Consider the following 14,490-nt stretch of genomic DNA (forward strand, 5'->3'; position numbering starts at 1 on the left):
AATCTAGAACTGCTTCGAACGAATCGTTTGAGAATCATTGGGAAATGAGGTGATATTAAATGCATATTTTGAGAAAACAAAAGCATTTTTTGACCTTGCATGCATGTAAACCTATTGCAGGAGACTCCCAAAACAAAATTATGAACCTTAAAAATGGCACAATAGGGGCACTTTAAAATAGAATATATTCCTTCGTGTTCAACAGAAGAAAGAAATGTATACAGGTTTAGAACAAGTTAAGGGTGAGTAAATGATGACAGAATTTGTTTTTTTGGATGAACTATCCCTTTAAGTAAAAAAAAAAATCTAAGTCCCCAACTGCCCAATATCTGCAGTCTAGGTCTGATTTTCGACAAGTAGCGTCACCTCCAGACTCCATGAGTTGTGTGTGATTGGATATTGCAGTCATGAGCTCAACAGTCATGTTTGAGATTGGCTACATTGATCAATGCTGCAAAACCACCATGTAATAAAAAACTTTGACATTCCTCAGAGTTCAAACACAAATGCAAGCGACTCTGTGATTGGTAGACTACTACCAAATTATCAAATTCACAAAATTGTGGGGTGAATGTAGCTCTTTTTGCCACCAGTTGAGTACCTGAGGCTACATATTGATTCATTTTGCATATTGTCTTCACTTGGATGTAGTCAAATTGTGCTTCAGCGACCAAAATGTGTTTACTACCTCCACAACTGTCACTGTCATAAAGCTCCTTTAAAACATCCACTGCGACACAATGACAAACTCTCAGTCAGACACACTGACTGAGGCCTGTTTTATAAACCCATCTCTAAAGACAGGAAAATGACAGCAAAAAGCTATGCAATGCTGAGGCAAAGAGATCTTCAACAAAAAAGGGTGCTCTTTGTAAAGTTCTGTTGCCATGTTGATACAAACACAAACTGTCTATGTACAAAGTGACCACCGAATAAAAAATCAAATGCGAGTTCAGCCAGTGGGTATCCTCTTGATGACTGACATTAAAGGTTAATCAGTTGAGTCATTTTTTAAATTCTCGCAATAATCTAAAACGAGCTTCAGATATTAGCATTGCTGGTGACAAGGGAATCATCTAAGCTATGTAAATGTAAAGACCTAAACAACTGTGTGGCACTGCAGCTTTTTACCACAGAAGATGGCTAATGGAGAGGAACTTGAAATAGACACGTGGTGGGGATGAATTTCAAAGCACTTAATACATCTAACTCTGGAATTTTACATATAAGCCTATGATTTTCAAAGCAGGAAGGGTTTGAAGTAAATAAGCCGCATCTAAAAGGATGTCTGCTTAGACCGAATAGCAACTGTATGATTTGTACAATGAAAGCTCATAGATTAGCCCTTGTCAGTCCCTGCTAGGCGCAATGGCAGAAAGCCTGGAGTAACGAAATGCTCATTTACTGATTAAACTAATTTCTTAAAATGGCAGTCAAAGTAGCCAACTCAATTCTCAAATGATTGAGCCTTTCTTTTGGCCAGCCTCATTCACTTATCAATACATCCTTCCCACTTACCTCACCGATTCAACAGTCTCAGCAATGGCTGAGATGTATTGCTAGACTGGGAGATCAAATGGACTTTGTAATGAGCGTATAGGCAGACAGACTCATTAGGGTTATGCAAATTAGTTTTTTTCGGTTTCAAACAAACACACCTGTCTGCACTGGCAGTGACACAGAGAGACAGATTTTCTAGCTCTGTCTGAAAAGATCTAGCTCTGTTTGTCTTGTTGAATTCGATGTTACACCAAGATGTTTAAATTTAATAAAGCTCCTAATTGTTTTCTGAACAAATGTCAGAGGTGCTTGCAAAACTAGCCTGGGCAAAACTCACAGTCAGGCCACTGATATGTGAATGCTAATGTGTTCTGTGTGGTTAGGTGGCTGCATTAATCAGTGTTATTTTAATATTATTTATATATTATTATGTTATTTATTTGAATTAGCCTTTCTTTTATATTTGAATTTTTCATTTTATTTTAAGTTTAAGTTGTAATTTTCTTCTGTGCTTTTGTCATTTTTAAAAAACAATTTCTATTTAGCTTTAATTTATTTTTGTTTTTATTTTAGTTTCAGTAATTTTTCTACTTCAGCTTATTTTATTTCAGTTAGGTGCCAAAGGCAACATTTAAATTTTTTAAGTAAACTTTTTCATCTTAATAATTATTTTTCATTTTAATAAATAATTTAATATAATATTTTAACTAGCTCTCATTTTTATTTTTTCAGTTTTCATTCATCATATTATTTTTTTCTTTTTAATAAAAAAAATCTGTTTACCATTTTAATTTACTAGCATTTTTATTTTAGTTTTAGTCATTTTAGTACTTCAAATTATTTTAGTAATTTTAGTACTTCAAATTATTTTAAGACAACATTTATAATTGTTTTTTTTTTAGTTTTTCATCTAATATTTATATTTCATTCAGCATTATTTAAATGAACAAAAACAATATTCAATAGTGTTAGTTTAACAATAACAACACTACACCAAGTCTTGATACTCTGTTTTCTAGATATTGCTCGGGTTCCAATGGAAGGTAATTGTGACAAAGGTTAAAATAAGAAATAAAGTTACAAAATCACATGATTTGAGGTATTATTCATGTAGCACAAACAAGATGTGTTACGCCCCAAAGTTTAAGACTTACAGCTTAGAACAAAGTATAAGCAATAATAACAGTGATTGCTTTAGCAAGAACCACTAATTATAGTTGAGAAGAGGAACGGAACGATACAACAACATCAATGACCCTTTTTTGAGAGGTCTATGACTCTATATTTCCATGGTAAAACACCATGATGGAAAGTATAAAACGGTCTCCTAGGAAATAAGCAAAGGCAAAGCCAGATTCGATACTGAGGGAAGTAAAACAGCTTTTAGCTCCAAGGTATCAGTGCCTCCTGGAAGGCATCACCACCTACCCCTTCATTTTCCGCCTCGTGTCCATTTAAAAGATGTCAGTGAATCCAATGAATGTCAAAAGGGGTCTGATGAAGCGGCAAGAGAAAATTGCGCTGACTCACAGTAGTCAGACCGAGTCATGCTGTCACCCACAAGACCACAAAGCTTAACTGCCTTCTGAATAATTTACATTCTTCTGTACGATTGGGGCAGAACTTCATACATACAACTGACTCATATACAGGCAAATAACCTTTCCAACCCTGACTCTAAGGCCACAGACTCTCCTCTTGGACACACACAGCAAACGGGACACTGTTAAACATGAATGAAGAGTGATTTGCACTCTCTGAGCCCTGCAATAGGGGTGGAGAAAAGAGAGGGGGCATTTTTTCAGTTTGTCAACCCTGGAGGCCATAAGAGCAGACAGAGCAGAGAGGATGGATCTTACTGGGTTAGAGCCAAGAGAGGAAAAAAGGCCACAAAAAGACGCTTATATTAAAGATGAAGACATTATGTCGTAGTGCAACATCCTGTCTGTACACAATAAAGCGCTATATAAATGCCTCATTCATTCAGAAGTCTCTGTCTGGTCCATTTTTGAAGGCAGTACAGATGAATCCCCACAACAACTGGCAGTTCAGGGTTATTTTAGTTAACTAAAACCATAAAAATATTTTCATTACTTGAAAAAAAACAATTACTGAAATAAATTAAAATAAAAAAACTGAAATAGAATTATACATATATATATACATATATATATATATATATATATATATATATAATAAAACTACCCTTGTTTTATTTCAGCTAGTTGCCAAGGCAATATTCTCATTCGACAAAAACACAACAAAATTACTAAAACTAAAACTGACTAAAATTAAAATGAAAATGCATCAAGCAACAAAGCAGCCATTGTACTTTCAGTTTTAGACTCAGCCTAAATGTTTGGTTTATTGCGAGCACACGTTTGGCTGGTTACCTCCAGTTTACCTGTGCAACACATTCGCTTTCGGTTGTACTCAAGAGAAAAAGGGTTGTGAAAACAGGATCTTAGTTGCATTCTTACAGAACTGCAGAATGCTGCACAGTGCAATGCATGTCAGTATACTGTTATGAGGGGAACTCCTGGGACGTTATATAGGAACGCTGAGAGCATGTTGGAGGCGTGTGTAGGCCGTGACAGTTGCAGTTTGCCATTAATAGCACACTGTGCTCAATTAGTCCAAAAACAGCGTGCTACAGGAATAGCTTGCCAAATTTTTGCCACTTGGTATTGCTACAGCCTTGACATGAATTAAACAGTTAAGTTTTCGGGCTAATTAGCGGTGCCTGGTTTTACTATTGCTCATTCCTAGGGTTTTTGTTTTTAAGACTTTAACAAACCTCTAAACTGAAGTATTACACTTTGACGCATTACTCATCCAAAAGATAAAAAAAAATATCTCAAATCATGCGGCTTGTTGAGGAGGTGTGCTATTTCCTATTTAACCCTTTCACACGTATGTTTAAAATATTCAAGCTGAGCCCCCAGAGTGAGTTACACTGTTAGTTTAGAATGTATCACCATACTGTTTCTTTGGAGCCGCTTCAAGCTTGTCACATGACTAGTGGTCGACCGATATATCGCCAAAGCCGATATATCGGCCGATATTTGGCATTTTTTAAATATCGGCATCAGCCGATAAGTTTTCCTGTTTGGCCGATGTGTTTGAGGCGCGACGGACTTTTATTTTGACAGCGCTGACAGCGGCAGTGCCTGAGCACAGTGCTCACATTCTCCCTCTTGTTCGCCGTCGTCGTTAACAGTTCTGTCTAATACGGATAGAAGTCCGTCTAATAATCAGATAGAACGGTTAAACAAAGGAATTACAATTTATACAAAAAGTATTATAATGATTGCTTTTATATTATTAGTAATAGAAAGGCAATCATTATAATACTTTCTTGTTTGCTGTCAGCATTCAGCAAATACGCATTTATATCATTTAAACAAATCTTTGAATGACTAATGAACATTTAATTTCACAAAGCTTGCAAACTTAGTCGGATCCAGTTGTGAGATCTTGTGAAGTGTGCATTTGTATCCTGCATGACGGTTCTCTGTTCTCTGCGTGACGGTCGATCCGTGCGAATTGAATATGGACAGGTGGAGAGTTCAGCTTCACAGGAGACGCGCGATCGACAAACTTTAAACTCATGATTTCAAATTATGCTGCGCTTTATGCATTTGCCCACTGCCATATTCATGTCATTTCCAGTGTGTGCTGTATGTAAAATGAGTGTTACCAATACTGAGTGCTCTGTTGGTTACGGTTTACTTCCTTTTTAATTATATTTTTATTAAATATTTATTTATTTGTGAAAAATACTTTGTCATCTAAAGTATAAGTATGTTTATTTAACACATTTACTTTTTAATCCATTTTCAAATGATTTCAAATTTCTTAAACATTAATTAAAATAAATACAATTATATCGGCTTTATATCGGCCATCGGCCACCCTGCTTTCCAAGATATCGGCATCGGCATCGGCTGTCAAAAAAACAATATCGGTCGACCACTACACATGTCACACCGCAGCCACATTAGCGCTGTATGACAAATGTATTGGTTTTATGTCTTTGTTGCTTTTAATTCAAAATATTTACAAGCTTGCTAACTTCACTGTGAAATATCTGGCATTCTGCTTCTCAAATACGTGTAGGAGAAGAATATACTTTGTAGTTACACAAAGTGTTTCTGATGTGGAAAAAAGATTCCCATAGACATCATTGGGTATTTCACAAACAATAAATGCTTTTTTTTTGCCAGTACTTATGTGTATTTAAATGTCTTAAACATGAAATAAATATTATGTGGTTGAAAACACTGAACAGCTGTGATATATGACAAGCGATGAGCTCTCCCTGGGCTCTCTATGGTTCAGTGCCAATGCATGAAAGCAGATTGGAATATAGCTGTTGATCATGTGATGCACTGAATGTTGTAATAAAGCCAGTGTGAATGTACACACAAGAGTTGAGTGATCAGACATACTATTTTTGCCTGGCAGACAATAAAATCCCACTAACTTACATTAAAGGGGGGATCAGAGACTTGGGTTAGTGGGTTTTTTGAATACCCCAGCAACCACATACAGTAACAAAGCTCTAACCTATGAGAAGCTTGTAGCATTATAGAACTCACATTTTCTTCAGAATATGCTAAAATGTAGTTAAAATCAAAGGCAGTAAAAAAAACCTTTTTGAAAATTGTTCAAAAAGGTTCAAAACGAAGGTATTTTTCATCTAATAGCTCTAATCTAGCAGGAACAATGCCAAAATTCACATGTGATAAATGAAATGGCCATCCAGACCAATGCACTTCTGTGGTTTGGCAACAGGATCCACTATACTTACAGCAAAGATGGGTCATTGTTCAACTAAATTTGTTTCCATTGTTTTTATGGTTTTCTTAAATGTGTCTGCTGTGGTTTTCAGTCATCCACTTTGATTACTAAACCAGGGCACTTTTTGACTTTTCCATGACCTTTCCAGTCATTTGCAATTACTGAATAAGAAATTGTAATTAATGATTCAAATCAGGAATCACCAAGCAAGTTTGACTTTTCCCAAAAGCAATATTTAGCCGCTGAAATGTTTAAATATAAGCTAAATATAACTAGAGAACGTGCACAATGATTATAGAAATTTCCATGACTTCCCAGTAAGCATGCAGTTCATCTCCAAGAACTCTGAACATCTGGAACACATCTAATTATTGAGTACAACATCTAATAGGCATCTTTAAAAGAGTGGCGACTCACATACTAAATTGTAAACATCTCTAACACATCTACATGCCTTTTTAACATCTGACAGGGAATGTTTTAAAGATTTATTGCAGATGAGAAAATTCTCTAAAAACACATCTTGCAGATGAAATGTACACATAGACATACGCTCTTAAAAATAAAGGTTCTAAAAGGGGTGTTTTGCAGTGATGCTGTAGAAGAACCACATTGGGTTACCCAAAGGACCTTTCAGTGAACATTTCTTAAAAGAACCATTTTTATTTAGTCTGAAGAACATTTTTACAATCTAAAGAACCTTTGTGCAGTGGAACGATTCCATGGATGTTAAAGGTTCTTCGTGGAACCATCAATGCCAATAAAGAACCTTTAGTGTTTTGTGCAATTGAAAGGTCCACACTGCTAAAAAAAAACAAATGGATTTTTTTTTTTTTTTTGCAGGATGCCATAAAACTTTTTTCTTTTTTTTTTGGTTCCCCATTTTTGGTGATTTGTTCTTAAAAGAACCATTTTTTTCATTTTGTGAAGAACATTTTAATAATCTCAAAAACGGTATTTTAATACAAAGAACTTTTGTGGTTCCATGGATGTTAAAGGTTCTTTGTAGAACTACAGATGCCAATTATAACCCATTATTTTTAAGAGTGCATGGATGGATGTTAAAGGTTCTTCATGGAACCACCAATACCAACAAAGAATGTTTACTTTGAAGATAGTTTTATTAAACGAAAAGGTTCCATGGATGTTAAAGATTCTCAAAGAAACCACAGATGCCAATAAAGAACCTTTATTTTTGAGTGTAAGTGATGTATGTCCTAGATTTTATTAATTTCCATTACTTTTCCAGGCCTGGAAACACACAATTACAAACCTCCCCAATATTTCCAGGTTTGAAAAGCAACTAGACTTTGTAATCCAGTTGCTGGAGACCTTTGTATACTCATCTGAGCCTCTTCAAGCTAAACACAGCAGAAAAATCTGGCATGAACCACATGGGTGCTGTAGTATAAACAAGCCACACAATACAAATACGCAAACAAACACATAAGTCCAGTTGTTTTCTGAAACGCGTTGGCAAATGTTCATTTTTCTCCCAGCGTGCTCCTTCAGCTCTATTATAGCAAACTAACATGGTGCGCACTGGAGCGTAAGTACTCGCGCTCTCTCCATAGTCTCAACAGCTTTCAGTTAATTGGCTGCTCGAGCCACACGAAGCGTGCGCGACTGCCCCCGGTGCCACACCCTCTTTTCATTAAACAGCCTTGACACCCCACTTACATCTGAGTCAACAATAAGCAACATTTAAATTATAGTGAAGCTCCCGGTAGCCTATTCGGACGGCGAAGATAAACGTTATTCTGCACGTGATACAATGCCCACCACGGGAAGAAACACATCACCCGAAAGCCTGATATTTCGCTTTATGCAATATATAAGGGTTCAATTTCAGCGCTATTCTCCTCTATGAGTCAAATAGGTTAGTCTACCTGCACTGAAAGACAAGCGCAGCTCATTTACACATATTGTTCAGTATAACAACGGCATCCTTTTACTATCCTCTCCACTAAACCCAGTTTTTTTATGTTAAAAGATGACCACATGACCAAAAGCGGTAGCAAACCCTTGTTAACAGACCGGCCAGCCGCGCAAAATGTCAAATGCCAGAATAACGCAAAAATGTTGGCTCATCGCAAGGGCATATGCTGATTCATTCATATAGGCACATTCAGCCTGTTTATAGTGCACACTTCACGGATAGTGAGCATACACAGGATGACAGCGCAACAAAGAGCCTTACCTGTCTCTCCAGGTTTGACGCGCGGATTTCCGTCCAAATGCCGAGCATTGAGGGCTTGTGATTGCCACCGCCCTGCTGCTTCTGCTCCCCGTCAAAGGATGGAGACTGTCCGAGAGGATGAATGAGCGGAGCAGCGGACGGAGGGGGAAGAGCAGCTCTCTCGGGTGGATGGATTAGAGGAGAGGAGAGGAGAAGAAGAGGAGGAGGAGAGGAGAGGGGCGTATGGGGCGTATGCGCGTTGGAATACACCAAACTCCTTCCTCACCACTGAGAGAGCAGCGCTCAACTGAACACTCACCGATTTCATCATCACGGATGCGCTACAAGCCTCTATTCCGCTTTATGTCTGTCCATATAGGCTACACTACCGCATTCCTAATTCAGTGAACAAATGAAATGTTAGAGTAAATTGTATCTGTAGGCTATACATGTGAGAGTGCGCGAGTAACCATAAATAAAATAAAAATACACCAGAATAGAACTGAATACTTTTTGTCCCTATACAGACGAATACAAGTTACCAATGCAAGGTAAAAATGTTTTGTCAGGTAGCTAAAAATGTGCTTCATGTGGTAACATTTTTGAATTACTGAGTTTTATATAAGTGAAAATATTATTTAACTTTTTATTGGATGCATTATGTTGTTATTTCTTTTTTCATTTTTTATTTTAATGATACACTTAGAGGTCTCTTAGGACCTCATTACTAAAATTGAACAATTTTATTAAACAATTTAGAAAAATAATATTTTGGAGCATTATTTAAAAAGTGAAAATCCAGCAAATAAATAATCTTTGTAGAACATAAAATAAGATATTTTGAATATTGCCAGTAACCAAATAGTTTTGGTGACCATTGACTTTCTTTGTATGGACAAAAACAAAACACACTTTTCTCAAAATATATTTTTATGTTCCACAGAACAAAGTCCTTATTCTCCTCCCTGAATATTATTATTCATTTGTTTATGTATTTCTTTCTTTATTTGTTTGTTTGTTTGTATTTATTTGTTTATTTATTGCATTTCTTTGCTTTCTTTTAACATAAAAGAGGATATTTTGAAGAATGTTGGTACCCAGACAGTTTTAGTTGCCATTGACTTCTACAGGTTTGGAACAACATGAGGGTGAGTAAATGATGAAAGATTGTTCATTTCTAAAATTAATGAAGTGAATTTGAGATAAGTTAGTCTCAAACTAATACCACAATAAACCTGAGAATTAATAACTCAGAAACACAAAATAAAAAATAAAAAAAATGCAAGTGTACAAAAAAAGCACAACTAATATTTACACGATCCAGCATTCATAATGTATATGAAGCAAAAATGATGAGAAAGAGGACAACTTTAAACTTAGTTCAGCATGTTCAAACACTTGGAATCCACATCCTCCTCCAGAAATCGAAATATCTCATGGTGTAGAAAGAATCGCAACCCCACACAAACAACTGGTTCAGACTGCTGCTGATAGAAATCCCTCACTTCTGAATTAAGGGAACAAAATGGGGAACAAAAAGAGTTATTAAATGTCCATTCAATCACCATCGTGCTAAATGAAGGCCTGCTGTCTGAATTCTTTTTTTTATTATTAGTTTTAATAAAAGTTTAAAATGTGGCTAAGTTTTAAATTCATAACTTCATACAAATACAACTGAAAACATATTTTTTTATTTATACAAATAATTGAGGTTATTTCTGGAGTACTGCATTATTGCATATTCAGCCCTATTAAACAGTGAGGTTGTTGCCTGATGGGAAATGTGCTCTGTAGTGGGAGTGCATTTGTAATTACAGCGCAGGAAATGAGTGTGCATGTTGAGAAAATTACAGCAGAGTGTACAAATGACAGTCCTTATATACACAAGTGTATGTATGGTCATGTGTGAGGCTATTAAAGAGCAGCTATTTTTGTTGTTTGTCAAGAAACACTGACAAAGAACCTTCCTCAACAAATGAAAAGTCAAAAACTGAGAGTGGAATAATAAAAATACCTCCATAATAAATGTGTTTGGTACAGCTGGAACTGTTGCTATAAATATTTTAACCAGAGGATGGCAGCATTATTTTTTTCTGAACATGTAATGGTCCATTCACAGGCCTTTGTGTTTTGTACACAGTGGCCTGATGTGAAATACGCTACTCCCATATGAACAGAATATGTGGGAAAATCATTGTCGGCGACGAGGGCGATCTTTCGAGTAATTACCATCATTATGCATATTTTACTGGGAAACAACACCCTTTTCAGTCCTTTGTGGTTTGGAGGGAATGTCAACAAAAGTTCATATGTCATGTAAGAGATAAAATCAGATACTTGGGGACTAGAGATCAGGATTGTGAAACACCTAAAATGGTAAGTCTCAAACAAAATATGAGCCACAGGTTTTGTGCACAGCAGGGAAAAAATAATGCTAAATGCAAATAATAACATTCAGCTAACCATGTGCATAAAATACAATTGTTTAGCAGCCTTTAAATTAAAGGAGAAAACACTCGCCATATCTTTTGCTGCTGATGTCAAAAGAGTCCAATGGTAATTTGACACAAATTAATTTGACATTTTGTAGAAGCTATTGCCAAATGAGGCAGATGCCAACATGGACAGGTTGCGTGAGATGTCCTCGTCCTCTCATGCTATGAACAAAAGTATGCAAAGTTAAATAAAAAATACAACCCAGACTTCATTTAATATGGGTTCACTTACAGGATAAATATGGTTTGCTTTACGAGAGCGTGAAACTATGGAAGAAAAAAAAAAACATTGTCTTTGCTCCTTTTCAGCCAGTGTCAGGTTAATAATTTTGCATATTGTTGGGCCTATGGAGCTGATGGTAATATTAATACATTAAAATGTCCAATGTAAAATCTGTGGCTTGATGGAAAACCAGATCAACTGATTCAACACCTTCCCTGATACAACAAATCTTGTTATCAGGATTGTGGAGGGTCACAGTAACTGATGAAGTGATGGTTTGAGCAATGGACTGAGGGAGGAAGGTATGTCTCATACAAAGATAAAACACCTCTTCAGTTCATCTTACTCATTGTACATATTGTAAGAAAACGGGAGAATTTGTCAGAGCTAACTTTAAAGGGAGGACAAATGTAACAACCAATCAAATGTGGACAGGATTGTGTCATTGAGTTGTTTTAGTAATGAGATTATGTTTCATTTTTTCCACCTACACATTTATCTGAGGGAGCGGGTGCATTATTCTTGCTGTGTTAAAATGATATTGCAATTTTTCCTCTTGAGAATATCATGCTTGATAAGTGTGTGAAAAATAGATTTTCACTGAATATAACAAAAATGAACAGTTTGCATGTTTTTCAAGTTAAATTCATTTAATTAATACTGCAAGAAAACATCTTGCTTGACTTCATCTGACAAAACTGTAACAATTACCTATTTGTATGAAAGGAATAGCTCACCCTAAAATGAAAATATATTGAAAATTCACTCACCCCCAGGCAATCCAAAATGTAGATGAGTTTATTACAACATCACATGAATATTCATCCCATTAATACTCATTGTACACTCTCAGAAATAAGGTACAAAAGCTGTCACTGGGGCAGTACCTTTTCAAAAGGTACACTTTTGTACATTTGAGGTACTAATATGTACACTTTAGGTACTAATATGTACCTTTAAAGTACCAATATGGACTAAAGGTGTGCCTTTTGAAAAGGTACCACCCCAGTGACAGCTTTTGTACCTTTTTTTCTGAGTGTAGCCTGTTGTAATACTACTGAGCCCCTAAAGTGACATTTCTAGGAAAAAACGAAAAAACATTTGCATGTTCTTAAGAAAATTAGTTGCACTTGTTCTTTGGCATGCACGTGGTGAAACCAGATATAGCCACATCTCTATTATGGATCAGTGGATAGCCTACATGAATTGAAAGGTGTGAACACGCAAATGTTTTCGTGCATACATGTGTTTATCGTGCATGCACTGAATGTTTTTTTGTTTTTTTAATACAAATGTCACTTTAGCGGCTCCATAATACGGACACAGCGAGGTCATTTAATTCATTCAAAACGGGCAGATGATTTGGAAAATCCCTCAGGTATGGGTTTCATTAACCTGGGCTTGGCAAGTATTACACAAGCCAGTTTGGGAGTCTCAGGAATGTAGGATCTGAAAGTCAGGGTCATCAAGCAAGACCTGCAGTAGATAAGTTTGATGTATTATAGCTGTATCTGTACTGGCAGAGAAGCAGGCATTCTTGTAGCTGAGCTTGTGTAATGCATCAGAACAATTCAATTTAAATTATATGTAAAGGTGTTATGATTAGACAGGAGTATTCAAATATTAGATCAGTGCATAGTGTGTTTAAGAGTGATGAATTGTATTACTCTGTTTAATGGACGTTTGAAATTAAATTCAAATTGAGTGGCAAAATTCAATGACACTTCCTCCTGAAAAAATTATAAACCGTAAAATACTAAAAAAGCTAAATTAGTATGTCTAAAAGGCCCTAGTCTGTGAACCATCTGGGAATGAAGGCGCCCAACATAATGACCTAATCAGATCTCACTATTGTCTGCCAATGCCTTGAATCTCCATCCCGAGTGCTCTCCAGTGTCTTGGATGCAATTTCAAGTCAACATTGATGTATTTCTTTTTAATTAATTAAGGCAGAACTTGTTGAGGTTCCCCCAGATGCCTGCTTGATTCAGGCTTAATATGGCGAGAAAAGTACTGCCAATTTTCCAAACACTCACCCTGAAAGCTCATATCATGGGGGCTGTAGTACAACGTATTATGCAAACAAAAGGCATCTAGTTGTTTAAATTGCCACCAACAACTCAATAACATTCAGACCTCTCACAGAAAATGACCACATTAGAAGCACACAAACCTTCTTCAACACAACAATCCACTCCGCGGGAACTTCTTTTGTAATGCTGCTGTAAAAACAGATTCTATTCACTGTAGCTTCGGGTCACAGAGGCTTTTCATTTGGTCAGCTCTCTGGCACGGGTAGGTGGTTTGTTGTTTGATTTCATTCATATATTTTGATGGCTAGAATTCCTAGAGTACAATTCAGTAATGAAAGACAATATGCTTTTCGAAAAAACTCCCTTCCACACCTAATTTTTCACTAACTAGGTCATTTTTGTTATTCAGATGAAGCCAACGTATTACTTAACTGAAGATAAACATTGTTATTGAATTTAATTCAATTCACTTTCATTTTTAGTGCTTTTTAAAAATACATATTCTTCCAAAGGAGTTGTATGAAAAATACAGTAGCACCTTTCAAACGCCACAATAAGTGAGTTTTTTGTAACTAACGTAACCAGTTGAGTGATGATAATATTGGACTGATATTAGGCCTTTCATATTTTCTCACTGGCTGCATTTTAAACGATCTGGAGCTTATTTATGGAGACACCTGGACATCCAGCATCATGGACGTGCACAGACATTTTGAGGGGCAGGGGCTCAAGTGGGAAAAGGGCACTTCTCATATTTATTTGAATTTCTTTCTAAATAAAACATCAAATATATTAGGGGCTTGCGTTATTGACAAAAAGAAATATCTCAATATTTTCGGGGGTTTTATCGATAAAGATAATTAGACGATATATTGCTGAGTGTGTTATTGTGCTGATATCATAAGGACTACCGTGGACAAAGTTTTTGATATTCTGCATATTCTGTGTGGTGATCAGTTCACAGCAGTGATAGAAATGAATCTTTTCCAATAAGTTTAAATTGATTTTTTTTACCTTTTATGGGCATTTTTACCTTTATAACGCCCTTTTTCTAAAAGAGTGCATCATCTTTTCAGTCGAATTCTTAAATTGAATCAGTCAATTAACAAATGCTTTAATACTGTTTTGGTATTTTAAACATAAAACGTTCAATACTGATATTTGAAATTATAAAAAAAAAAGAAAGAAAGAAAAAGAAAATACTTTTAACTATGAAACTAAAACTGCCAGTAGGTGGCAGCAAGTCACTGTTAATAA

The 14,490-nt window shown here is 35.9% G+C and overlaps 1 protein-coding gene across 1 annotated transcript in view; it reads right to left on the minus strand.

The window, feature by feature from the left end:
• LOC107705713 (band 4.1-like protein 1) overlaps positions 1–8,720 on the minus strand; it is a 53,412-nt gene extending 44,692 nt beyond the window's left edge. Inside the window, exon 1 of the mRNA XM_016509142.1 lies at positions 8,504–8,720. The gene's annotated coding sequence lies outside the window, so the exon portion shown is untranslated. The remainder of the gene's footprint in view (positions 1–8,503) is intronic.
• Between the last annotated feature and the right edge of the window lie 5,770 nt (positions 8,721–14,490).

Source organism: Sinocyclocheilus rhinocerous, unplaced genomic scaffold (assembly GCF_001515625.1).
Source record: "Sinocyclocheilus rhinocerous isolate Xijiao unplaced genomic scaffold, SAMN03320098_v1.1 scaffold263, whole genome shotgun sequence".
In the NCBI taxonomy this organism is placed as follows: domain Eukaryota; kingdom Metazoa; phylum Chordata; class Actinopteri; order Cypriniformes; family Cyprinidae; genus Sinocyclocheilus; species Sinocyclocheilus rhinocerous.